Source organism: Sebastes umbrosus, chromosome 1 (genome assembly GCF_015220745.1).
Source record: "Sebastes umbrosus isolate fSebUmb1 chromosome 1, fSebUmb1.pri, whole genome shotgun sequence".
NCBI classification, from domain to species: domain Eukaryota; kingdom Metazoa; phylum Chordata; class Actinopteri; order Perciformes; family Sebastidae; genus Sebastes; species Sebastes umbrosus.
In genome coordinates, this window is record NC_051269.1 from 3761305 (window position 1) to 3788572 (window position 27268).

At 41.6% G+C, this 27268-nt stretch overlaps 1 pseudogene; it reads right to left on the reverse strand.

Moving 5' to 3' along the window:
- The window catches only part of LOC119485602, a 209871-nt pseudogene that overhangs the window by 23306 nt on the left and 159297 nt on the right, over positions 1-27268 (reverse strand).

Below are 27268 nucleotides of genomic sequence, written 5' to 3' on the forward strand. Positions count from 1 at the left end.
TAAAGTTATGATTTTATTCTCGCAATATTACGACTTTTTTTCTCTAAAGTTATGACTTTATTCTCGTAGTATTACAACTTTTTTTCGTAAAGTTATGACTTTATTTTCATAATATTACGACTTTTTTTCTCGTAAAGTTATGACTTTATTTTCGTAATATTACAACTTTTTTTCTCATAAAGTTATGACTTTATTCTCGTAATATTACGACTTTTGTTCTCGTAAAGTTATGACTCTATTCTCGTAATATTATGACTTTTTTTCTTGTAAAGGTATGACTTAATTCTCGTAATATTCCGACTTTTTTTCTCGTAAAGTTATGACTTTATTCTCGTAACATGACGACTTTTTTCTCATAATGTTATGACTTTATTCTGGAAATTTCAGATTTTTTTCCCATCAATGTGGCCCTAATAATCCGTCGTACATTTGCACTTTGGCCCTCACTGCATTAGACTTATTTACTATATACTTAGACTATAGATCTTCATCACAATGCTCAACTGTTTTGCGGCTCCAGACAGATTTTTTTTTTCTTTTTTTGCCAAAAATGGCTCTTTTGATAGTAAAGGTTAATGATACTTATTACCTTCTAGTCATGAAGTAGTGTCAGTTATGATTCCATGTTCTCAGTCATTTCTCAAATTTTTTAACAATAGTTTTCACTTCTTCTATGATAGTACTTACTACTAAAAAAAGTCTGACCAGCTGCAGGAGTTAATTTTGCGTGTTGCCTGAGCTCAACGTTGATTAAATTGTTCACTTGGCATTGCCGTGTGTCTGGCAGTTCATGACCAGAGCCAGCAAAGTGGTGAAACGTATCCGGACAGCCAAGTGGTATGAAGGCAGCTCTGTAACCCGGTAGTCATGCTGGCAATTTCTGTCATCGCGACAAACCCCCCGCCCCCCTACACCCACCCATCCACAAACCCACCCGCTGTCACCAAAGTACAACGGCGGCGACGACAACAATCTCAAATCCCCCAATCTGCAGCTCAACCTGACCCCTGCCCTCGCTCCGCTCCGTCACAGCCGTTCAGCAGTCGGTAAGTAGTAGCGAGACGGGGAGAAGCAGCAGCGGCGATTAAAAAGCGCTTTAACTTCCGTCACACAGAAGTGCAATTTCACCACGCTTGTGAATCTGATAACTACCCAAGGTCAACGGAAATACTTCAAATCAATCAATGAGCCACACTCCTAATCCCCTGCGGGCAAAGGCAGATTAAGTGTATAATTGACCTGTGTAATCCCAGTATCTGCAACTCCAGCCCCGGGGGGGGGAAGGAAGGGGAAAGGGGGAGTTGGCTCCAAGACTCACTGGCTCTACAGCACCATCACTGTCTGCCTCTTTCTTCCTCCTTTCCCTACTTGCCCCCAAAACTGGCTGGCATGTTGGTTTGCCTGGGCTGGGTACGAGGGGGAGGGTCATGGGGCAGGAAGCTGTGGTGTACCAGTGCTCGGCTGGATTTGGCTCAGGCTAAAGACATGGCTTTTTTTAATCAATGATCCCCAGGCTGTGCCGTGCTAAGTCCCCCCCCCCCCTTCAGTATCATTTATGCACATCTGTCTTAATCCGGGCTTCTTCAGCCACTCTTTCAAGAACTAAACCTCGGAGGGGAGAGGGGGGGGGAGGGTGCTGGGACGACCAAATTCATTTCTCGCAATTACTCTAACACGCACACATCCTCAAAATGTCAAAGTACAGGCCATTTCCAACATGACCAAGACATTGCAATGCTGTGAAACTTCATAAAACAGGTGCAAGCAGACAAGCAAATGAAGAAACCATCTGTAGCAATTTGACAACATATATGCAAATTGTACCAAACACAGGTTTCTGGGTAACTAGCAACTAGTGAGTAGTGAAAGACTAACGCTAGATGCAGACATTGCTGGTTCATTTTCTGTCATCATCGATGAATGTTCAATTTCAGTCAATTGTACGTTAGAACTTCAGGTTGGATGTGGGGTTAAAGGCATTGCCGGTTACTCCATTTGGCCTCAGGGGTTTAAAGCTTTTCCAGAATTCATTATTTCATATTTACATATAAAAGGTGTTGTCACTGGCATGTTTGTCTGTTCTCAGCTGACTGCAGTATAAAGTATGGATTACTTATTAGACTGAAGCACATAAATACTACTTGTAACAGCCGGATCGAGACGTTCCATCAATCCATCCCAATTATCTGGGCTTTTGTTGTGGTCAAGGCCTATGGGAAGGAGGCTGGGTCAGGCATCATATCTTTGGGGGTATAACACATGCCCAGTAAAATCTGGCCTGCACTTGCCGCAATTGAGCCATTCGCAATGCACGACCGCAGCTTAATTTATGTGCGCATGTGTTATACCCCATACCTCAAGACCCATGTCCATCTGTGACCCAGCCTCCGTTCCATAGACCTTGGTTGTGGTGGCATCAGGCTAAGCATGGTAGCACATACAACCTAATCACATATGTTCTCCAGTTCTTCCCGGGGATCACACGGCATTCCCTGGTCGGATGGGATATGTAATCCCTCTGTGTTCTGGGTCTGCCTCTGGGTTTCCAACCAGTCAGATGTGACTAGAACTTCCAAACGGAGGCATCCAGGAGACAGCCTTATACATACGACGCCTAAACCACCTCAATCTAGCTTCTTTTAAAGTAAATGAGCATTTCTGGAAGCCTTTGTTGCCCACCCTCCCACCCCTAAAACATTGCAAAACAAAACTCATTGGAGGCCCTTTTTATGCATTAGAGCAACGAGTACATTGAGAGCTTTGCCTTCAGGCTTGGCTTTCTGTTCACCAAGACAGACAGGCAGGCCTGTGCAACACCCGCATTGCTGCGGATGCCACACCAACCCGTCTGTCAATTTTGTTTTCCGTCTTAACCTCATTCGCGAACAAGCCCCCCAAGGCACAACCCTGCATGGTGGAGCTCAATGCCCACTGAGAACGTGTTTTTATTTGCTGTCGAGAATGCAGACAAAAGCTCCCAATTGCTCTCACGTAGCTACTGTATATGAGGACAGAATGGTTTGTAGTAACCGCTCTGGGACCCCTTACTCCCACAGCACCACCAACAAGAAACTCCAAACAAAGCACACGTAGACTGCATGGGCGAAATTCCTTGACCTGCTCCGGTGTTGCAGTGAGGAAAAAGGGGCTGGTTAACTGCTCCACAGAATGAATAGAAATCACTTTGCTCCTCCTGAATCATAGGTTTGACAATTGGCATCCCAATGACACTGAGAATGTGTTGATAGTAGGGATGCACCGATACCGATACCAGTATTGGGTATGGGGTCCAACACTGTGCTCATGTACTCATACTCGTACTCGCAAAACGGCTCCGATACAACGGCAACGATACCACTTTACGGTGGTGCGCCCGACCCCACGGGGCCGGGATCCCACCTCAGCCGGCACGCACCGGCCCTCACTTTCATTGTGTCACAGGGTTTTGCTTGCACCCTCTGACTCGCACGTGCATTAGACTCTTTGGTCCATGTTTCAAGGCGGGTCGGGTGGGTTGCCGACATCGCCGCAGAGCGATATGGCGGCACGACGCGGTTGGGGCGCACTGAGGACAATCTGCCCTGGTCGACAGTTGCACCGGGAGCAGGGGGCCCCCTCCCTCCCCGGCGGGGAGAGAGGGCGCAGCGAGCGCTTTGTCCACGGTGCGGCGAGGTTTGGGCGGGGAGCGCTGTAAAGCTGCAGCCGCAAGCCACCTTCGCCCCGAACCATTCCATGCCGACCTAGAGCCGGTCGCGGTGCATCGCCTCGTATGTGGGACTCCCCAGCCTGCCGTGTGTCGCTCACACCCTCCAGCTGGCTGTTAACGAGGGTCTTTTGGCACAGAGAAGTACTCGTATAGGTTCTCGGTATCGGAGAGTACCCAAATGTAAGTACCTGTACTTGTACTCGGTCTGAAAAAAAGTGGTATCGGTGCATCCCTAGTTGATAGTGATACCTTTATAGTAAGAGCACGTGCTCTGGTCCTCAACCTCTATGTGACATTACTGTTATTACTATTATTATTTTGTATAATGATGTGAGAGAAAGGTGCTATAAATCAATGACAATGCCTGTAATGTGTTATGAGCTAAACTTACTAAACGACTCATCAAGCGCAAAGTTGTGAGCAGCACAAACATTGTTTGCTCAATTCCCACTGCTGTCCACACTCCAAAGCAGAAAAAGAAGCAGGTTAAAACGTACCCACTCTGGAAAGTGTTTTCGAAGCAGCTCAGTTTTCAGTGGGGGGAGAATACTGTCATAGTGGGGATGCAAAATGTTTTCAAATGTATCTGCTTAATATGGACAAGACCTGAGGCAGCCACAGGTCAGAAAAATAAAAGCAACTTCACAACAGCTACCTCTCTGCAGGGGATTTTAATCAGGATGCCACAGACGCCTGCCTTCAGAGCAATTTTCACAACAGCAGAGAATAAAATATTAAAACAATTCCATGATTGGATTGTTGGTCAGGATTGTGGTTAGTGAAAACAGCATAAAGTAAATCTATGCTTATGGAGAAGCAAAAAATAACAAGTGGATTCCCCCCACCACCACCACCACCCAACCCCCCATCCCATTTGATTAGTCAGAGAAGTGGGTCAAGTATCAATTAAAAATGTCCTGCTCTGACAAGCCCTCGTACCCGCCAATCTATGTCAGAACATGGGTATTAACACTCAGTTAATATGTCTCAGATTATAATTCATTTCTTGAGACGCTGTTGTTTGTTTAGTATTATCAGCATTAGACCACATATGGGCCTGTCTGCTGTAACTCTAGACGTCAAATGAGTGGGTGTTGACACAGAAATTATGAGGCCATAGTGAAATAATCTGCTTACTGTCGGTCGCTGCATGAAGGCATCTTGAGATAAATGCTTCGTCGTAACCCCAATTTAAATGACATATAACCTTAGGCTCGTTGTCTCTGGAAGAGAAAACAGCCAAAGATGTTTAAAATACTTTGAGACGCGTGCAAAGTGTCTCCACTAGGCCTGCGTTCCACCTTTAACCCTAAATGTTATAAAGGCAGGGTCATGTTCTTTTATATTCTATTCTAACCAAACACACAATGCTGTTCATCTCCAGATTTGGCGCGGATGTGTGAAATGAAACACGCTTAAAGGCCTTGATTTGTTGATGTGATTTGAAATGTAATCTCTTTACAGTCAACCGTTACGGTACTGAGATACTTGATGGAGTTCGTTCATTCTACGTTATGGAATTGAAAGATTTAAAAGGCTTTAATCTTGTCAACCGGCATCAAGAAATGTGTCCTGGCGGGTCACCAAAACATCATAAAATGTCCTTCTACCCTTGAAAAAGTAAATGGATTATATATTGAAAATTGTTTTCCGAGCACTTTGTTGTCTTTGCAGCTGTTTATTTTTGCTCTTCTTTCTTTCTCGTTTACACATTTTTCATTTTTAAAGAAATCTCACCCCGATGACACATTGTTGTACTTGTAAGATTAAATAATAGACAAAGTGCCTCGCTAGAATGGAGACAGCGTGAACCTTATTTCAAAACTGCAAACTTTCCAAAAGCATGTGAACAACAAATTTATGATGGAATGCCATTTTTAGGAAAAGACCTATAAGTAAAACAAATAAGCCATAATAGTCGATGTAATGAGCCGCCTTAATGTTGTAATCCTCACCAGGGGAAATGGACGAAACGGATAAATAAATGAAGTCAGCGGCCCACCAAGGGAGGGGAGGGGCCGCGTAACAAAGCAAAGATTAAGGGGAGACCATCCTGACCTTATTTTAAGAGGATGACAACCCCCAAACCCAACACGCACGCACACACACACACACACACACACACACACACACACACAATGGGGTATATCTGCTTTGGTGGCCTTTAACACTGATTTGTGGGGGCTCATGAACATTTGCTTTTAACTATTCACTACCTTTACTGTTTACTTAAGTGTCTACAGTAGCAAATTTTAAAAAAACTTCTGGCGTACTTTCTGAAATGCTCAAGTTGTTTCCGTTATGCATATTTCAACAATGACTTTCGTAAGCAGGAAATCTGACATCAGTTACTGTATCAAGTCAACAATCATTACTAATATAAAACAATACAATACAAAACTCTGTAAAAAGGCCTGTAAATGTCTTCCATAGTAAAGACTTCCTTAAGTGTGAAATATATACATTTAATGTATACCAAGCTTCATAATGTGGTGTCAACATTAGTACATAGTGTGTCCACTCTAGTTTGGTTTTATAGAATGGACTGGGACACAATGCAGGCATGCAAACTGAAAGTGATTCCGGAGAATGATAAAAAATCAGACAAGTAGAAAAAATAGAAGTACACTCGGATGAGCGCAGACCTCCGCCAAGGCAGATTTCATGTACGTCGCTGATGATCTGGATCGCCACCAAAATCTAATGGATTGTTCATTGTGCACACCCCACCCCTCCAAATAATGTAATTCAAATCCACCGTGGACTTTTGGAGTAATCCTCCAAACGGACAAACCAACCAACAAACAACAAACGCCGGTGAAAACATAACCAAGTTTCACTGCCTGACCTTGCCGTCTAGACAGCCCTTTCCGACGGAGAAACTGAACTGAAAGTGAAACTTATCTATGCTCCTGTAGACTCCATCAACAGCACTATATTGCTTTGCTCCCGTGCTGGAAGTAATGTAGTAAGTAATACCCAGACTATTGATAAGCACCTCACTGCAACTCCACTTCAAAGCAAACTATCCCTTGAAGCCCTAGAGTCAAGCACTGATGTTCCATTGTAAGTCGCCACCAGAATAACAGACAAGAGAAAGAAGTAGAATAAAAAAAAGGGTGGAGTGACAAGAAAAGCACAACAGAGCTGCAGAGAGCAGCCAGAGACACCTTCATCGGCCTTGGTGATGCCGCGGGGAGAACTAATAAGGAATGACAACAAAGAGAAGCCGGGGTGAGAAAAAAAATCCCAGCAGAAATGCTCTTGTGGAGGAAAAGAGGATACATGGCAAAGCAACGGGTCAAGACTGCAGCGACAAACAGCAAACATCCAGCACCGGACACCTATCTGTCACCCTCAGTCAGGACTAATGGAGAGGAAGAGGATAGGAGACGGATTATACCTCAAGGCCTCGATTCAACACAATGGCATGGACAGATAGATGCAACTGTACACACGCCTGCACTGTTCAGTCTGCAGACTCAACCATGAACACACACACACACAGTCAGGAAGAAGAAGAGGTGACTGGTTACATCAGCTGCAGAGGATTACACATCAGGGATAATGTTCCTGTCAGTGTCTGTGTTCTCCACTCTGTTTTCACCTGTTTCATTAACCCTTCTGTCAAATTATTCTTAGCTTTCAGATGATGTACATCACTTCCACATATACTGTTGATCTGCTATCTCCCCCTAAAGACCTCCTGTCCTCCAATAAAAAAAGATAGAAATGGGTCTATGTGGGTCGCTTAGGGTTAAAGGAGGTGTGATGGACTTTTATTAAGGAGAGTTTGGGTAAAAAAAAAATGTTTTTCTCTTCCAAATAAGTTTCTAAAAGATGGGGCTTTGTTTACAACCTGTCTAATTGCCTGTCACTTGAACCATCTGACTAGTTTAAAGTAGGGATGCACAGATACCGATACCAGTATCGGGTTTCGGGTCCAATACTGTGCTCATGTACTCGTACTCGCAAAACGGCTCCAATACAACGGCACTGATTCCACTTTACGGTGGTGCGCCCGACCCCGCGGGGCCGGGATCCCACCTCTGCCGGCGTGCACCGGCCCATTAACCTCTCGTCACCATCTTTCGGGTCCTCACGCTCCATCTCCATGGCGGTGCGGGTGAGACGGGCCGGTGATGCCCCGCCTTGGGGTCACGACGCGGTTGGGGCACACTAAAGACAGTACGCCCCGTTCGACAGTCGCACCGGGAGCAAGAAGCCCCGTCATGGTGCGGCGAGGTCCAGGCGGGGAGCGCTGTAAAGCTGCGGCCGCGAGCCACCTTCACCCAGAGCCTTTCCAAGCCGACCTAGAGTCGGTCGCGGCTGTTAACGAGGGTCTTTTGGCACAGAGAAGTACTCGTATCGGTACTCTGTATCGGCGAGTACCCAAATGTAAGTACTTGTACTCGTACTCGGTCTGAAAAAAAGTGGTATCGGTGCATCCTTAGTTATAAGCAATGGTGCTGTGTTCCCTGACATAAGCAATCAACTTGGTGAGTATGTTATCACCACAGACAGAACCAATGGCCATCCCTCAAAAATAAGATCCAACAGAAATTATATTTGAATTAATGCTTTTATGATAAAATTAGAATGGAAGTACAATAAGAAACAAATTAATGAAAAGACAGCACCGCAACTGAGAACTGTTTTGGGTTAGCTGAAAGGAGGAGGGTTAGTCTGTCTAATGTCTGAGCCCTGGATAAAGCAAATTCCAAAAGTCCAACAAGAGGAGATAAGGGTATAAATGTTTGTTTCAAGATCTGTCAAGCTTAGAAAGGACTTGATTTTGGCTGATATTCAGAGTTAAAGGAAGCATGTTTGAGTGATCCTGTTTATTTGGGGATCCCAGATTATTGTCTGTAGAGTAATTCCAGATTACTGTACAGATAGCATAGTGTGGTATGCCCCAGGAAAGTCTTTAGCTGACCGGGTTAGCCAGCCAGATCCTGATACATCTTAAGTAATAGAGTGATGGCCTAAACACTGTCAGAAATCTGAGATCTAAAACATTGTACTTGTGGGTACAATTGGCCTGACAGGAGAATGAAACAGTGAGGGTACTGTGTTGGGGATTGTTACAAGATCTGATTGTATGTTTAAAAGTATATGACAAGAAAAACTTGACACACATTGCTCAACTGCATCTCAGCTTTCAGATGATGTATGCCACTTCTATGTGGCATATACTGCTGAGCTGCTATCTCCTCCTAAAGATGCCCTATCCCTCCCTAAAAAAGAGAACAAATGGTCCAAGGTTAAAGGTAGCTGGTGAGACAACCTGTTTGTAAGTCCTGAGTTGGTGGCTGCTCTTACAAAGTGATCTTTTGTACCCCTTTTTCAATTGATTAACTGTTGTGTGCTGACTCAGAAAGAGAGAGCGCTGCTTAGGATAATCCCTCCTCAAGATAAGTGCAAATTGCACACAAACACTATAAGACAAAGGAGTAAACGGCCAGCAGCAGAGAGGACGGCGGCATAGAAATATAGTCAGACTTTGAAAAAAGAAGCAGAGATGCAGCTCATCCCACTGCAATGATAGTTTTAGTACATTTTCAGGAGAAATCCTCCAATTTGACCTAAGAGGGGGCTCAGCAGCCGGAGATTTAGAGATTCACTAATTGTTTTGGTGTTACTTGAACTCATCTCACATAATGGAGGCAAATAGTGTCATGGAACTGTTTTGCAAGTTGATTCCAGCTTGAGCTGGTTATGGTTTGTCAGTTAGTACAGGCAGCTTCACAAAGTGTTTCGAACTAAAAAGACATGAGTCTGCACGAGATGCTGGCAGAATGACAGAGAAGAAACATTGGAGTAACGTTTGGCAGAATTCATTTTTTTGAACGTTCCAGTCTAATGTGTATAGGTCCAACGTAACAAACCTAATTAGGGCCCGAGCACGAAAGTGTCAGGGGTCCAACGATGTCACTTGCACAAGATGCGAGGAAACCTATTGTTTTTGTAAAGATTATTATAATTTTTCTGCTGTGGAATCTAATTTTTTGGTGAGATCATTCTTCTTATCTAAAACACATATTTCATATTTTTAACAATATTTTCACTTGACAGGAAGTAAGCCATTTTGGGATTTTGTGCGTTCATTCTAATTTTACGAACATGTTTGAGGACTCACGAAACTTCACATCCATGTTCAAACTAGTAATTATTTGGAGTATATGTCATAACTGGGCTTGGGTGTGGCACATCGGCTCTATGGCGCCCCCTAATTACTTTTAGCCTTTGAACGCATTTTTGACGTCCTTGGAATACTCAAACACTCACAAAACTTGGCGCATACATCAAAACCTGTGAATGTTGCGAGAATATACAGCGATTGGGTTCAGGCGTGCTCCACAGCGCACCCGAATGCGTGGAAGGCCTTAGTTGGAACAAAGTTGCTCCAATATTTACGAATTTTGGTACCAACATTGCTCTCATCATTTCGGACGTATTTGCCATTGGCTTTCATTGGCTCCACCCAACTAGAAGTCGGCCATTTTTAATAGCGTGCGTTTTTCATGTATTTTATGCAAACTTCTTCAAACTCCTCCTAAAGGGTTTATTGGATTCATTTCATATTTGGTTGGTATAACCCTCTGGCTAATGTGACGCTAAATTACGAAGCAATAGTCAATACCTGAAACGATGATCTCATAGATCATGTGACAATACGTAATTTTAGGCACTTTACAGGTATGGGATTTTCTAAAACTCCTCCTAGAGGAATCAATAGATCGATCTCAAATTTTGGCAGCAGAATCTCAAGACCTTCATGACAGTAAAATGTGAAGCTTTTGGGTTTTTGTGGAACGACGTTGCCATGGCGAGGCGGACAATTTGCATGTTTCGCCATGACGCAGGAAGGTGTTGTAAGTGGACTTTACATTGTCCAATCTGCCCCAAATTTCAGATGCTGGATAAGAGTCCAGGCTTGAAGACATCTACATGCCCATATTGAGTTATAATCATAGCGCCACCTACTGACAACAGAAAGTCAGTCTTATGTGACAAATATCATCCGATTTACATGAAATTTACATGGTGTGATCTACACAGGATATACAACAACATGATGTATAAATAGTTTGTGTGTTCGGTAGCGCCACATAGTGGACGCAGGAAGTGGTACAAAATTTACAATATGGTATTTCCAGCGCCACACACTCCACACAGGAAAAAACTTGTAATTCGTGCGTGCAGTGTCAGATGGTCACGGAAATGAGCGGCCGCATTAGCCAGCATCCCAGTAGTACCCCCGAAATGTACAATGGGCGAGGGCCCATTCATTGCTAAAAAATATAAATGTATTTTTTTTTTACTATTTATTGTGATGTAACTTTACCAATACCATCAATCGTGTTACATGCATTTTTAGAAAATCAAGTATTATATAAGAGTGAAAAATATGAACAGAATCATAAATCCCCATAATCATTTGACTCTGGTTCACTCTCTCTCTCTAGGAGTGACTTGGATTTGTTTTAATCTCCTCCTACAGATGATCTCAGGTGGCGTAAATGAAACCTTGTTGTTATTAAGCCTCCCTTTGATGGAGGGGGAGGGGGTGCTGTGGCTTACTTACATCAAATAATCTCTCTATGTACACCTCTTCGTTGACCTTCTCCCGCAGCATGTCCTGGGAATGACGTACAAACGTCACGTAACCGTCGGCAACGTCCATCCCCGGCTTCTGTTAAGGACAAGGAAAAGAAGAAGGAGGAAAAGGAGGAGATGCCTCAGCACAACTGATGAAGTGTACAAATATTTCACTTGATGGAATGGTGTAGGCATGAAAATTTGAATATTTCACTCAATGTAAACACCATATAGCTTCAATTAAACAAGGACAAGAGAAAGTATTTTCCAGCCTTAAAACTACTGAACTGAATATATTAAGTAGTTAATGTCATGTTTCATTCTGATTAGTAACTAATTCAGTAGAATCTTCCTCTTCAGTATGTTTGTAAAAATGTTGCTTGTTTGTACTTTTTTCTCACATTTTTAAATAGCAATGACTCTCAACGTGTGTGAATTACAGATGCTGCTAAAGTTAAAATGTGGAGTGCAGTGTTTTGGATTCAATGATTATCTTGAGGATATTGGGGGATTAAAAAGAAAGAAGTTCATTGTCTTTTTGGCACACTCAATTCAACAGACAGAACAAGACTAAAGGTCTAAAGCTGTGCTAGTGGCCCCTAGAGGCTACAATTACCATTACAACCAATCAACCTGAAGTGTTGGACAAAATGAACAAGATGCTGATGATTTTCTAGAAAATTTGAAATTGGTCCAGAGGATGTCATTAGATGAAAGCATGAAGAGTCAATAAATAAAAATGGTTAATAAACTGGGGAGCATGAACATGCTCAACAGATTTGATCTCAATCTGCTCATTAGATTATGAGCAATCTTGTGTGCAGGAAGGTCAGGAGGTCATCCGAAACATTAGGATTCATTTTATGGAGATCTGGAATATTCACTGCACATATTAAAGATATCTGGCCATAAGCGTTAGGTGAAGGAACCAACGGACACAAAAAGCGACACCGTCAGTTTAAAAAGCACAATAAGTAATGGTAAATGCAATTATGGATGTAAGTCCATTCACTAAGTCCATTTATATGGTGACTTTCTAGTCTTCCGACCACGCAAAGTGCTTTACACTACATGTCAGCATTCACCCGTTCACACACACATTCATACACTGATGGCAGAGGCTGCCATGCAAGGAGGCAACCTGCCCATCTGGGACTAATCTAAATACTTATTGCTGCAGCCTTCGGGAGCAATTTGGGGTTAAAGCTTCAGTTAGGCAACAATGTTTTAGCATCATTGGGCAAAATTTCCATAATAACTTTCAGTATATTGTAATTCAAGTGTTCTGAGAGAAAACTAGACTTCTGCACCTCCTCATGGCTCTGTTTTCAGGCTTTAAAAAAAGCGTTCCTATTGGCTGTGCTCTGGTCATGTGACCGTAACTTGGCGTTCCTTAACCAGATTTCACAATGGCTGCCAAGTCACAAACCGTTCTCATTTACAGCTAAACCGTGCACTACAAGATGTTTCTGAAAACATTTACTGAGAGAAATAGACATTAACGTAAATAATATTGATTCATATTTGATCCAGCGCTGCCTAGTTTGACCGTTTTGATCGGAGTTCACGAAGTGGTTGACTCGTGGCTGTCATAGACAGCAGATGGACAGCAGACCTCAGATCAGCCTCTGACTGACTGTTTCACCTCCGGTAGTCTGTGAAATCTTGCAGATGCCGTTAGGGGCCACCGGGAGGACACAGGAGGAACATGAATTTTTTTCAGTAATTACCTGTCTCATGTACTGTGACAACTGTATGTTACATAAATTAAGTGGAAATCATTTTTACTAACATTCAAATTAATATAATTTCCTAAAATGTTCAGCTTATTATTTGGAGAATAAGCAGAATTAACTTCCAAGAAGTGTTTCAGTTACAGTGATGCAGACTCAGGACTACAGACGTGATGCTTTAGTCAGCTCTTGTCAGAGAGTTGAGCTTGGCTAGGAACCATCACTCACAGACCGGGCATGTGCAACATGAACAGGGGGCACTGGAGACGTTCAGTTTGGGTTTGATGGGGAGAGCAGATTGTTAGGAGGCCTGCCATTCTGACATCTAAATATTCACGAGGACAATGGTTTATAACCGTCACCCTTATTCCTTTTTCTTACCTCACACATGTCTTACCATTTTCAAGACTCGATCAACCTTTTGGTCTCAGCTCCTCTCTCTTTTCTCCAACTCATACGGATTTGAAAAAGTCACGCAAAGAACTCATCACCTGACCGCAATAAACTTAGTTAAACACATCTGCAAGACACTTAAAATGTGTAAAGAGTGTCTTTTTACCAGCGAAACTCTAATTTTGTACATTAAGGACACAATTAGCGTTCTGGGCTGGAAACTGCGACCCCTGCCAGTGTACACAGTGCCTCGTCACATTCACTGACAAGGCATTAATTTGAAATTTGGCATGTGCTGCGGCCTAAGTGTTGGCAGCTAATACAGATCTGATGTGTACACACGCGTCTATATACGCACAAACACCACCGCCACCTGACAGCAGAACGGGCATGTGTTGTAAAACATGGACTCACAATGTGTAAAGCAGAGAGAGAGCGAGGCACGAGTCTCTGTGTCTGGCCACATGCATATGAATGGACATTTGGGGGGAGGAAAACATGGGGACATTTGATGTGGAAATATGACAACCGATGCCATCTGGATTATGATTGTACATGTTGAAAGCATGGTCAAATATTTGTACATGCGCAAGAAACAAACACACGCTCTACTAGGAAACAAAATGCCTACAATCGAACCCTTTAACCAACTGAAACTTTTTCATCTGAGGATTAAAGTGAAAGGCACAACAGGCCATTGGCAAGTTATAAATGTTGTTTATGGTTGTCAGTTACTTTTACGTAAATGATTAAGAGGTTCACCACTGATTAATTTATATCTAGTTTTAAATTAATTCCTTTTTTATATATCCACTATAGTATATGATATGTACTTATTTTTCCCCTTTTTTTTCCAAGGTTGTTTTCGTATATGCAATTTATAGTTCGTAATTACAAAAGGTTATAAACCAATTTTTAAGTAGTGGAGCTTAGAGACGAACACAATAAGTACACTAGAGAAAACAACTCAGCATTCAAAATTGAAATAAAATGTTTAAAAAACAATAGAATAAAATTAAAAATTAATAATAATAATACAAAGAGAAAAAATTATTATTATTATTATTATTATTATTATTATTATTATTATTATTATTATTAATAATAATAATAATAATAATAAATTAATCATATTGTTTTTTTTGTCTTTGGGTTATAGTTAGGGTTAGGGTTAGGGTTAGGTCTAAACCTAACCCTAACCCTAACCCTGTATCAACATGAGGAAATCGAAGGGATCTTTAAACTGCTGTTTTTGTGTTGTGCCAAAACAAACTATTCTCTGTGAGCACACCCTGCAGACATTCAGACTCCATCTACACCTGAGGCCTGTAGTGCAAAGTTCAACATACCTAGGGTATCTTCACGTTATCTGGGCTTCACTAACCCTAACAACCGTGATCCCGCTAAGCGATCCCCACGACGTTGGTTATCAACTCGGTAAAGTAAGTCAACTCAGGGTTTCTCTATCTGGCGAATGAGCGTGTTTACATAAAAGCGGTGGTGTTTGCAGCATTTGACCAATCGCAAGCATAGAATGTGTACAAAGATGGATGACTTGACAGCTCCCCAATGTGAAGCCAAAACATCTTGATCGCCCCCCGGTGGTTGGCTGCAGTATAGGTCATAAACCGAATTAAAAGGTCACACGTCAAATATTTTTTTTTCCCGAAGATGGTTCTGTCATGTTAGGTATTTCTTATCACCCTTGATGCACGTTCAAGTGTCATTTTTTTTGTTTGATAAGTTTGGTTTTTCTAGTCTCCTCCGGTCACATGTCAAGTATCCTTGAGCAAGACACTTAACCCCCAAATTGCTCCCGAAGGCTGTGCCATCGGTGTGTGAATGAGTGATAGATCCTGATGGGCAAGTTGGCTCCTTGCATGGTAGCCTCTGCCATCAGTGTATGAATGTGTGTGTGAATGCTGACATGTAGGTAAAGCACTATGACGTGGTCGGACGACTAGAATGCGCTATATACAGAAGTGCAAGTCCATTTACCATTTTACCATTGCTTATATTTCTATATTGATTGTCTACCTCACTCCCCCCTGCTGGAGACCCACTCCACATGAGAAGAGCGGACTGCCAGCTCCGGAGACAGACTTTCGGTTAACATTAGTGGCTGTAGTAACTGAAATTCAGCCAGCGCAAAAACCCAGTGCCGGGGGTTTAGATCCCGGACAACCCTGACTCCCCGCCGGGTCAGCAAACTCTGTGTTGCTGCCACAGGCTGGACCCAGCACTGCCGTTGGTCACCAGCCTGCTGTGATCCCCAATGCTGGGGTTTGAACGAGCTGGAATTTTTGAGTTGCTGGTAAGTTCCATCTCCAGAGCTGCAGCCCGCAGCGGCGGGGAGTGAGGTAACGTTAGACAAAGGGACCGCGGGGTGCTCTATCATACTAATTTTTGTCTCATTTGTGGTCTGATAATCAGTAAATTCATGAAATTCTGTGCCTCATATCTGTATTTTCCAAGCTACTGTAGCTTTCATATTTTGCAAAGACAGACGTTCCTTTCTACTACTTTGGATTAGGATTTAATCCAATAAACAAACTATCAAATGTAGGCTACACGGGCCGGGAGTTCTGTGAATCTGCACTCGATTGCTCTTCCTCAACAACGGATGTGTGTCTCAGTAAACTGAAATTGAATTACAAGAACTGAATTTGAAATGTGGGAACTGAATGTGAAGGATAGAGTTGAATTATCAGTGAGATCAATACAGTTTGAGCAAATAAATACAATTTCAAATTATTCTATTCAGATTCAGTTTTTTCAATGCATTATTCAAGTTAACGATACAAATTCAAATGATGTGATTCCCATTCAGTTTTGTAATGCCAATTATTTGATTTCAGCAATTCAACATCAAATATAAATGATTCAAATTCTGTTTCTGGTGACACGTATTTCTGCCTGTAAGCAACCCCCCTCTGGTTCACCCTCAGGTTAACACTGTTAGCTCGGTCAGCATTGTGCTATTGTTTTCACTGTTAGCGCTGTACGCTTCGTCCACCAACTGGGAACTGTCAGGAGCGCGTGGCGGCTGCGTGATTCACGTGTCAGGTGTTTCACACCAGCTGCGTTTTCAGCTGTGTTCGTCTGCTGCGTTTCTCCTGCTGTCAGCTCTTTCTTACTACATAGAGTTTGCCTTTCATAATGGCCATTTCATTTATTTATAAATATCATTCATATTTATTTTAGACAGAGAGGTTAAGAAATGTGTGGTAATTTGTAATAATAGTAATAATCCACAATTTAAAACACCGTACAAAATCATTGATGGAGCTCTCCAAGTCACTGCATGTTCTACACATTGTCAGGCACATATTTTCAGAATAAAAGGCCTCGTGTTAACAAATGAAGGCATTTCGTCCACAGAAAAAATATGCTTAAGGGCTTTTATTTTTAAATGAAAGCAGCAAGTGTTGATTTAAAAATAAGTTACTTTTTTTCATCTCCGTAACATTTTCTACAGATAAACATCCAAACTGTAGTAATGTTGCTGGTATGTTGTTAATATACGATCAATAGATCACCTTCACTGTCTGTTGTTGCTGTGAACCGTGCAGCTCGCTTCAAAAATAGGTGAGACCTCAAATCTCTAGAAGAGACGCAGCTGACACACAGCTGAGCCGCGCGTGAGTCTCACGCGGGCAGTGTGGCTGCCCTTACCTGTTAACACGGAACGCCGGAATAAAAAACAACAGGTAACGCAGCCGCCATGCGCTCCTGACGTTCCCAGTGTGGACATGGCTTTAGCAACATGACGCCGGCTCGGCCGTCGCCATGTTGAGAGCCGTGTGGAGGCAATAGAAATGCCCCAATCTCACATTTAGAACCTTTAATAATAGAGGTTGTGCCAAAACATCCACTCGCGATTTTAGTTTACTTTGTTTCATTTGTTTTCCTATAATATCCACTCCTGCAACTAAAGCATGATTGCCTTTCTTATGGTTCTGTTTAGACAACTCAAAGCATAGTGACTTTTTAAATGTTTTTAACAAAAGTCACCATCTTTCTTACAACATTGTGTTTTAGTAGTCACACATACTTGGGATGCAGGAGGATGGCATTTCTTCAAAAAACATATTTGCAAGGCACATTTGTCATGTATTTCATAGGAGACAGGGTTGATTCACGAGATGAGAAAGAAATTTAAGCTTTAATAAGTATGCACACATAAAAGAGATAAAATAAGTCTCACTTACAGGTACATCCACATACTTTGAGGCAGCTTTCACCTTGACATAAACGGAGAGAGAAGTGGGTGAAAATACAGTTACAGGATTCCAGCTGTGGCACCATTTTTCAGAACAAAGGCTGCTGTGGTGAGAATGTACAGCCTGTAGTTGGGTGCCTTGCTGAAGAACAGTGACTCATGTGGTTGAATTTGTGAGTGCAAAAGTGCACTCGCAAATTCAATAAACTGGCTTTTTGTGATACTGTGGGAAGCCAGCTGAGGTGTTAAGCTATTTGGTGCTCAGGAAGAATTGAAAAAAGGTCAAATTGTATTAAAATTTGCATTAAAGAGTAAAGTGGAAAAAAACAACAACAATTTAAAATCCACGCAGGTTAATCATTAATGCAATTTAAAAGCATTTTTGTTTAAGATGGTTGATTCATGATGGTTTTTCACTTCCAGATCAGCGATTTAAGATAACAGGGTTACACAGTGGAGTCTGATCACTCATGGGCAGCTGGTGCACTGCTCTGGAAAGTTGTCATATCTCCAACAGTGAAGCTGGTGAGTATCTGCTGGAATGTGTTTTAGGAGAAAAGGACGACGGTGTTGGAGGTGTGTGTACAGTTACAGGTATGTGCTACTTACTGTGAAAGAGAGGAAGAAGAAAAGAGTGTCCCTCATCATATCTGGAGAGCTTGGCTAACCACACTCTCTAGGATGACCACAAACTGAGAAAGAGGAGAAGAAGAAGAAGAAGAAAAAAACAGCAGTGGAATTACTTTACTTACTACGGAAATGCAGCACTAACACAAAGTACAAATAGTCTCTTACAATCAAAAGTCTAGTAAAAGTCAGCAGGTGTCTGCGGTTAAAAATGTACTTTTCATTTTTGTGACCAGTGTGAAAGCTTCAGTAGGCAGAATGTTTTGGGATCATTGGGCAAAAAATCCATAATAACCTTTCAGCATATTGTAATTCAAGGGTTGACTGAGGACTCTTACACCTCTCATGGCTCTGTTTTCAGGCTTTAAAATATCTAGCCCATGACGGAAGACTTTGGCCAATCACAAGTCATTTCAGAAGAGAGGAGCGTTCCTATTGGCTGTGCTCCGGCTGGTGGGCGGTGCTTGGCATTTCCTCAAAAGATCTCAACTGGCAACATTTGAGGAGAGAAATAGGTATTAACGTAACATAATATTGATTCATATTTGATACAGCGCTGCCTAGTTTGGTCGGAGTTAGCGAGTGATTGACAGACGCTACTAGACGGCAGATTCCAGCTCGGCTCTTACTGCTTGTTTTTCCTCCGGTCTGTGAAATATTTTTTTCAGATTACCTGTCTCATGCACTACTGTCAGGATATAGTGACCGTTTTAATAAAAACTAACTTTTTTTTTCACATTTGCTCCATTTCTACCCACTGCAAGCTTTAAATGTATTATACACTTAACCTGTAGGCTGTAGTTGATTTCAGTACGGGTGCAATTGAGTCTTCATGCTACTGTAGTGCAGTTTAAAATACAGCAATACTGTCCATGTCACCCAAAACCATGTACAGTATCTCCAGTTTTGACGATTTTCATGCTCTTAGATCAGATTTAAAATTACAGGCTCCTTTATTCACTGAGAAAATACTCCAGCATTCTTTCTCTAAAAAAAAAATGTTACTTCATTTTTGTCAAATTGGTGTCTCATTTGGTTGGTTGAGTTCTTTGTAGTCATTTTGTGTATCTTGTGGTTGTTTTGCGTCACTTTGAGGCTCTTGTAGTTGTTTATGTCTCTTTGTTGTCGTTTTGATTTCCTGGGTAGTCATTTTTAGTCTCTTTGTGATCATTTTGAATCTCTTTGAGTCGTTTTGAGTCTCCTTAGTCTCTCTGTAGTTGTTTTTGTGTCACTTTGTCATTGTTTTGACTATCTTTGTGGTCGCTTTGCGTCTCTTTGTGGTTGTTTTTTAATCTTCTTGTGGTCATTTGATTGACTTCCAACAAGAAGTATTAACAATCACTTCAAATGATGCACTGTCCAGGGCCCCCACATACTCAACATATTTCTACATCGTGTAGTGAAATGCTTGTTTGCCTCCTCCAGTACTGTGCTTGAAAATATAACTACAACATATACAGCAATACAATATACATTGACAAATCTATACCTGTGATCCATCCAGGGTGTGTAAATTTATACTGCACTGTTTTGTACCTTAGCTACTAGCAGCGTGATCATCTCCTTCACCGTTTCTTCAATTAGATCGTCAATTTGGGAATGGTATTGTCTCTACAAAGGAAGGAAAGAAGAAACATGTTACTCTTCTCTTCCACACAGTAACCCCATGAAGTGACATTAAAGGGGACATATCTTGAAAAACTCAATTGACTATCTAGAGTTCCTACCAACCCACAAACTGTGAAATAAGACAGTCCAGTTGTTTTTTTGTGGGTTGCCTAGATCAAAAAAGAAGCCATTCAGATTTGGCTCACCTTCCGTGTAACTGCTGATTATAATATCAAGTCAAGTCAAGGCACACTTTATACAGCACATTTAAAAACTACCGCAGTTGACCAAAGTGCTTGGCATTTATACATTACAAAATGAATACAAAGCAAGCAATAATAAGAACAGAGTAAAAACAATAAACATAGTGTGCACATAATAGCAGTAAAAAGAGTTGCAGCACAACAGAGATAAACTTAATCAAACGCCGCGAGAAGAGGTACTGTAGGTCTTCGGCAAAGACTTAAACTATTCTGTGGTCTGAGCTATTTTAATATGAAGATGTAAGCTGTTCTAAAGATTAGGGCGGCCACCGCAAAGGCTCGGTCGCCTCTGTTTTTGAGTCTAGTTCTGGGGGCATCCAGGAGCATCTGATTGGTCGGACCTCAGTGCTCTAACTGGAGTATGGAGGTGCAATAGTTCTGATAGATGAGGTGGTGCCAAGCCCATTTAAAACCTTAAAAACAAGCAATAAAATCTTAAAATCAAATCCGGAAACGGAAAGCAATCCAGTGGAAGAAGGCCAAAACTGGTTACATGTGATCACGTTTTTCTTTTTCCAAGTGAGAAGGTGAGCGGATGCATTTTGTATGAGATGACTGTTCTAAACCCACATATGTGAGGGATAATGTACAGCGAGCCAGTCGTTGTTGTGAAATAAAACCCCGACGGGGCGATGCCGCACTCCGACGTGAAGCGAAGGGGTCTCCCATTGCCCTGAAGGGATTTATTTCACAACAATGACCCGCTAGCTGTCCATTATCCCGCTATTACACGGCTACTTACTTAAAAAAATAATAATTTGACACAAAAGGATAACAGGGCTATACAGTGGAGTCTGATCACTCATGGGCAGCTGGTGCACTGCATTGGAAAGTTGTCATATCTCCAACAGTGAAGCTGGTGAGTATCTGCTGGAATGTGTTTTAGGAAGAAAAGGACGACGGTGTTGGAGGTGTGTACAGTATATGTGCTACTTACTGCGAAAGAGAGGAAGGAAGAGATAATATAAGATGTCAGTAAATAACATTAGTTCTATGAGTCACTTGGTGACAGGTTGTCAGTTTTGTGAGTCTGTAACACCACCGTACAGTACAATCGCTAGGGTTTTTGTATTCCTAAGAACACAGATTTATGTCTGTGTGACCGGGAAATGCGAAACATGTTTGACTGTTTGGTTTCACCGTTCTCGTTCCCCATGTGTAATCCGAGTCAAGGTGTATTCAAGTGCGTTGGAAAACCTCAAGAAGTTCTAGTCTCCAATATCATGTTTATTTCTGTACAACTTTATTGTTAAAATACTTAGTAATAAGACATAGTTTGGACTAAACACAGTTGGTTTACGGATTCTGAAAGCTTGGAGACGTCAGGTACATTCATATGTTCTATAAATAGCTGATTATGAAATAGCGGTGTTTTCTAACTACGTCACGTGTTGCCCCGGTACCTGGTGCTGTTTGGTTCTAGAACAACCACGTTGTAAAGTGAAAATGAAACTGAATGTTGTGAACACAGCACAAGAACAAACATCTAATTATAACGTGAAAGTGAAACTTAACACACGGGACATGAACAGCGGTCCTCCTGGATGAAAGACGTTTGTTGGACACATCCACCTAAGTGTGTCTCTTTGGATCTTTAAACTATACGTCACCACACACTCACGCACTCGCGCAGTTTGTACGCGTGTACCAGTATATTAAATTCACTATTATCTCTGTAAAGGTTCTAATTTGTCCAGGTCACTGGATATCTAGTAGTCTCACATCCAAGAGGCTTCATCAATAATGAAACTGATTGATGAAAATGTCCTCTTAATGTCCAAACAGAGAAAGTCCAGTTGCTTTAAATGAACTATTTAAATTAATACCACTTGTATCATGTGGAACTAGAGGGTTCCTGTGCTTACGGAAGGACAAGGAGAGTACTCTTTTATTCTAAAAATTATTACATTATGTGCTGACTTTATGACATTATTCAACTTTTTACTTTGATTAAGTTTATAATGTAATAATTTTCTCATAATGTAATAACTTATTAACATAATGAACAAAACTATTATCACGTTATGCATAAGGTTTTATTTCATTATGAGCTTTATTACATTCAAGTTATTACATTATGCGTCAGTTACTGCCTGTCATGGAAACTCAGAGGCAGCATCACTGCGATTAATCCTTTTGTTAGCCTTGTAGACCAACAGAGAAGCGAAGGACTTAGCAATTAAGTAATTAATTCATTGTCAGCAATTGGTATCAGGTCTCGAGGTTTCTGCGAAATACGAGATATCTCACTTCTACCCCATGTATATTCAATACTATCTACACATATGCTAATGAAATCCAAACAATTCAAGTGGAGGAAGACAGACAGGGAAAACTGATGACTAATTAGACCATTTGGGAACTGGAGGGTGAGATATCTAATTGAATTCATAAGCCACACTTACCCCAGTCTCTAACAAACTTTCACAAGGCAAGAGAGCAAACAGCAGAAAAGGAGAAAGATAGAGGTGACATGGCACATGTAAAATTAATACAAAATAAGTAAGAGACAAAGAAAGAATGGATTTAAGTAACAGAGAGAGAAAAAAATAAAATAAAACAAGACTTTCCCATCTTCATCTGCCAAGACCATTCACAATAGAAATACAAATCATTGATTTTAATTCAGCTCCAAAACTAAAAATGATGAGATTCAAACAGGAAGGAGTCAGTGGCCGGTTTAAACTTCTAAGTAAGATAAAATGACTGACTCAGGGAGTTTCCAGGACAGATTTAGCATCTCCTACCTCCTGCCCCAGGTCCATGGCACACAGCTTGGCCGATTGGGCCTTGGCGTCCACCATGACGTTGAAACATAGTGCAGATAGACTGTGGCACGCGGAACTCTGTGGCCCGGCTGCTTTTCTGAAGTTTGGCCTCAAACGCTGCCCGTGTCCTTTAGAAAGGGAAAAGGAATGCACAGGGCCGTAACCAGGATTTTAGAAACACAGAGGTCATGAGTGCTAGTCCCCCAACTCACCCCACCACCCACCCACCTAAATAAATACAACGTTCATTTATGTTTTCTCTAAATCCAAATTTCCACACATGAAGCTCTAAATGCAGATTCAAAGCCTTCAGCCACACTGCCTAAATACCCTTCCGCTCACTGCTCCCATTCCAAGCGTGTCAGGGAACCTATCATGACCTTCAATAACGTAAAAATGCGAAAGGGCCTCTCTGGAGTCAGTGGTTTGTCCGTTCTGGGCTACTGTAGAAACACGGGGGACTCCGTGAAGAGGATCTGCTCCCCTATGTAGATATAAAGGGCTCATTCTAAGCTAACAAAAATATGATTCTTAGTTTTAGGTGATTATACACTAATGAAAACATAGTTATTAATATTAAATTCCATTTCTAACCAATAGATCTGCCTTAATCCTACACACTGGTCCTTTAAAGTAATCAGATTTAAGTATATTTAATCTATTAAATACCCACAGCGCATTTGATTTTTCATTGCAAAATGTCAACCCCACCCAGACTGGCTAAAATCGTCACATTTTTGAAAAAATTACTATCGTGTCATCAGTGGTAGCTATGGCCAATGTTGAAAAGTAACTACAGTATGTAGCGTCAAAGTTGGTGATTTGTCATCACCCTCCAGAACAACACATATGAGTGTTCCCATCGGAAGTACACCACTTATTTTAACTAGCTATTAACTTGATTTTCTCTGACCACTAAATGTGCTATAGTCCTATCCTGTTTCCCCTCAGCATCTCCTCATGTTAAAGGTGCACTCCCACCTTGGATCACAGTGTTTTTCCCAGCTCTCTGTTGATGTTTTGAAACCCAGTTAACAACAAATCACATGTTACTACTCGAATAGATCCAAATGATTTGCTTGCAATCAGACCCGTACGTATTTAACCAGTATATTACCGTTTTACACACGATTCAATCATGTCGCTGGACATCAGCTTCAGTCGGGTCTCCAGGTGTTTGCCGAACTCCTCCTCTGGCCAGTGGAGATCTCTGATGAAGGTCTGCAGAGCATCCAGCTTCCAGAAGAGATCCTCTGACGTCCCTGAGCCGTTACTGCAGGGCCACAGAAGGAGGAAACAATGATGTTGGTTCTGAATCAAAAGCTTGAATGGCTTCTTTGAGTTAATGCATAAATAATGTTGATTACAAAGAGTTTCTGTTAGATTATCTAATGCATTTTCATTGAACCTACAGAAGATGGTAGTGATCTGAGAATAAGGAATTATCGGTTCTAATATTTTAAAGAGATACCACTTGTAACACAAAATATATTTTCCATTGGATACCACTTAAACAAATGTTTATGTATAAATACGGTTTTATGAATGAAAGTGAACCTGTAACCATGTGACAACAGTAAACGAAATCAGTCACAAGGAGAGTAAAGTGGCACCACCTACAGGTCAGCCAGCGGACGAGGATGCCCAGCCAGCCCACGTCGCACACATCCTCTAAGGGTGCGCCCCAAAACACAGCCTGTGAAGTGGCCATCCCCGTAGAGGGTGCCAAAACCCCCAAAGGGGGATCCGCTCTCACATGAACATAAGCAAGGGTGATCATTTCCACTGTCCAATGTGCCAGACATTGCTTTGCCCAATGTGATTCCTCCATATGACACAAAAGTGTGGAAGGACCCGTGGCGGTCCACATGAACCCTGAGGGCCCTCACAGGGCATAAGTTGTGAAGCCTCTCGACCTCCCGTAGAGAGGTGTGGTGGAGGATAGAAAGGCAACCCAGCACCAGAGGCCTGGAGACCAAATTCCTAGCCAGGACCTTAGGCTGAAAAGCCAGGTTTGGAAGAAGGTGGACCATCCTGTCCCCATCCCCAAACCTGAGACATGCCACATCTACAGATAGAGAGCGCTCAACTCGCTCACCTGCTTGGCTGATGTAACAGCCAGAGAAAAGATGTCTTCCAACCGAGAAGCCGGAAGGTCGAGACTGGACAGTGGCTCAAAAGAGGGCAGACAAAGAGAATCACCTGGAGGTCCCAGGAACGCAGCAAAAGCCTCTGTAGAATGGACGACTTCACCTTACTCCACTTAAAAAATTGTGCGAGGATGCGCTTCTGGGGACAAATCTTCACATTTCCCATGAATGTTAGAGACTGCTGCAAGGTAGACCTGATAGTAGACTCGGACCCTACCCGGGGCAAAGAGGTGCTGGAGGAAGAACAGAATCACTGCTTTCCAATACCCATACTACCTTACTATTTAGGTGCCAGAAAAAGATTTAGTATGTCCCAAGACATAGAAGGTCAAATGCAGTATGCCAAAATACAGAATGTCCTACTATGTCCGACCACTCAAAGCGCTTCACACTACCAACTCATTTGCGCTTTCCAAATCAGTAGAGTTGTAGCCTACGTACTCCTCAACATGCCTCCATGGGGTCCTTTTGGATAGCAAGTTTGGGCTTTTCTTACAACTCCTGATCTTGGAATGCGCAAATGAGTCTGCCATCTCTGTAGACATCTTTTCTTCAGGAAGCGAATTAGGTACTAAAATATAAAGTTGAAGGCTGAAACGCAGCTCTCGACACTTTTTGCGTTTTACAATGAAAGCATCAGGGCTGGTATTTTTTAAAGTGTATTTCCTGATGAGGGAATAGGAATGGATGTGCTGCGGCGGTGACAGCGTCACACTCTGCGGGACGCTGCAGCGTATGAAGGAGCTTCTACACCTCTGATCCCTGTTGTTGGTGCGTTTCGCTAAGTTTTCAAAGTGCTATAGAGGATGTGGTCGAGTGTTTGCAGAGATATGCAGAGTGCTTTTTACTGATAGCAATGACAAGATCTCATACATATTAATAGAAACCTCTCGTTGAAATCAAAGGCTATTAAACATTGTTCAAATCAAACTAATAAGAAATTGCCTTAAACTATATCTATATATCTATATAGATATAGTGAAGAGAAGAAGTCACTGCACTGTTTTGTACTTTGTGTTGGGGTTTGTTCATATATCATTCATAGCCTTTATATTTATACATCATTTTATTCCTAAACATATAGATATAGATATAGATCTATCTATATCTATATCTATATAGATATAGATCTCTCTCTCTCTCTATATATTTATAGAGAGAGAGACTCTATATCTATATAGATATATCTACATAGATATATATATCGTACTACTAGAATTAACTGTATAGTATTACAAGTATTTTATAGTATTTTCCTAATAAAAGAAAAAAAATATTTTGGACATGGTAATAGTTCTAATCCTGTTGCTCGGGGTCATATGACAGATGCCACGTACATGCCAATGACATGTGTTCATGGTCTCAGGTTGTGCACGGCTGATTACACACTCTGAATCCTAAATTAGCTGTCATCCAGCTGGGTGGAGAAAAGCTGGGCATTTGTGGGAGGTTAACACTTGGCACTGTTAGATTTGGTACTTTGGGCATATGGAGGTTGACACTGGGCAGAGTGCTTGTTATACTCCTTTTGGAGAATAACAGGAGGACAGGAAACAGAGATTCTATGTCAAGCTGATGCAAATGAGTTGTAAAAAAGCAACAAACTGAAGACATGCTAAGGCACACTTTAGTGTAGATACACGTTTTGACTTTGTTCTACTAATACACCTGTTATAGCACTCTTTATTCCAGCTCACGGCGATTTTGAAACCCAACATGAGACAGTCCCAGTTGCATATTATTTGCTCATTCTGTATATGGACATGTAGTATGTGTTTACTGGAACAAAAGAGTAGCACTAGACCTTTGGTTGTGGTGTTGATTAACACAGCATGGGAACAAGGCAAGCCTCATTCTATCTATTGAGAACATAAACACAGTTTATGTTATGAAAATGCAAGTTTCTATTTAACGACGTGTGTTTTGTTCTTGAGGTACACCCACTGATTATGCTAAAATGTCAGCTGTGTTGAGTTTCTAAATCTCAACATGGAGCTGAGAGGAAATATGGAGATTTGGGGCAATATAACATAATCAGAGGTTATCTTTATGCAGTTTTAAAAAAATATTATGTAACCTTTATTTTGCCAGGATATTCCCATTGAGAACCCCGTATTCAGAAACTTTGCATTTGAAACAAGCTGTCAGGATTTCTGTCCATTTGTGATGTCACAAATATACAATATTTAGACCCTT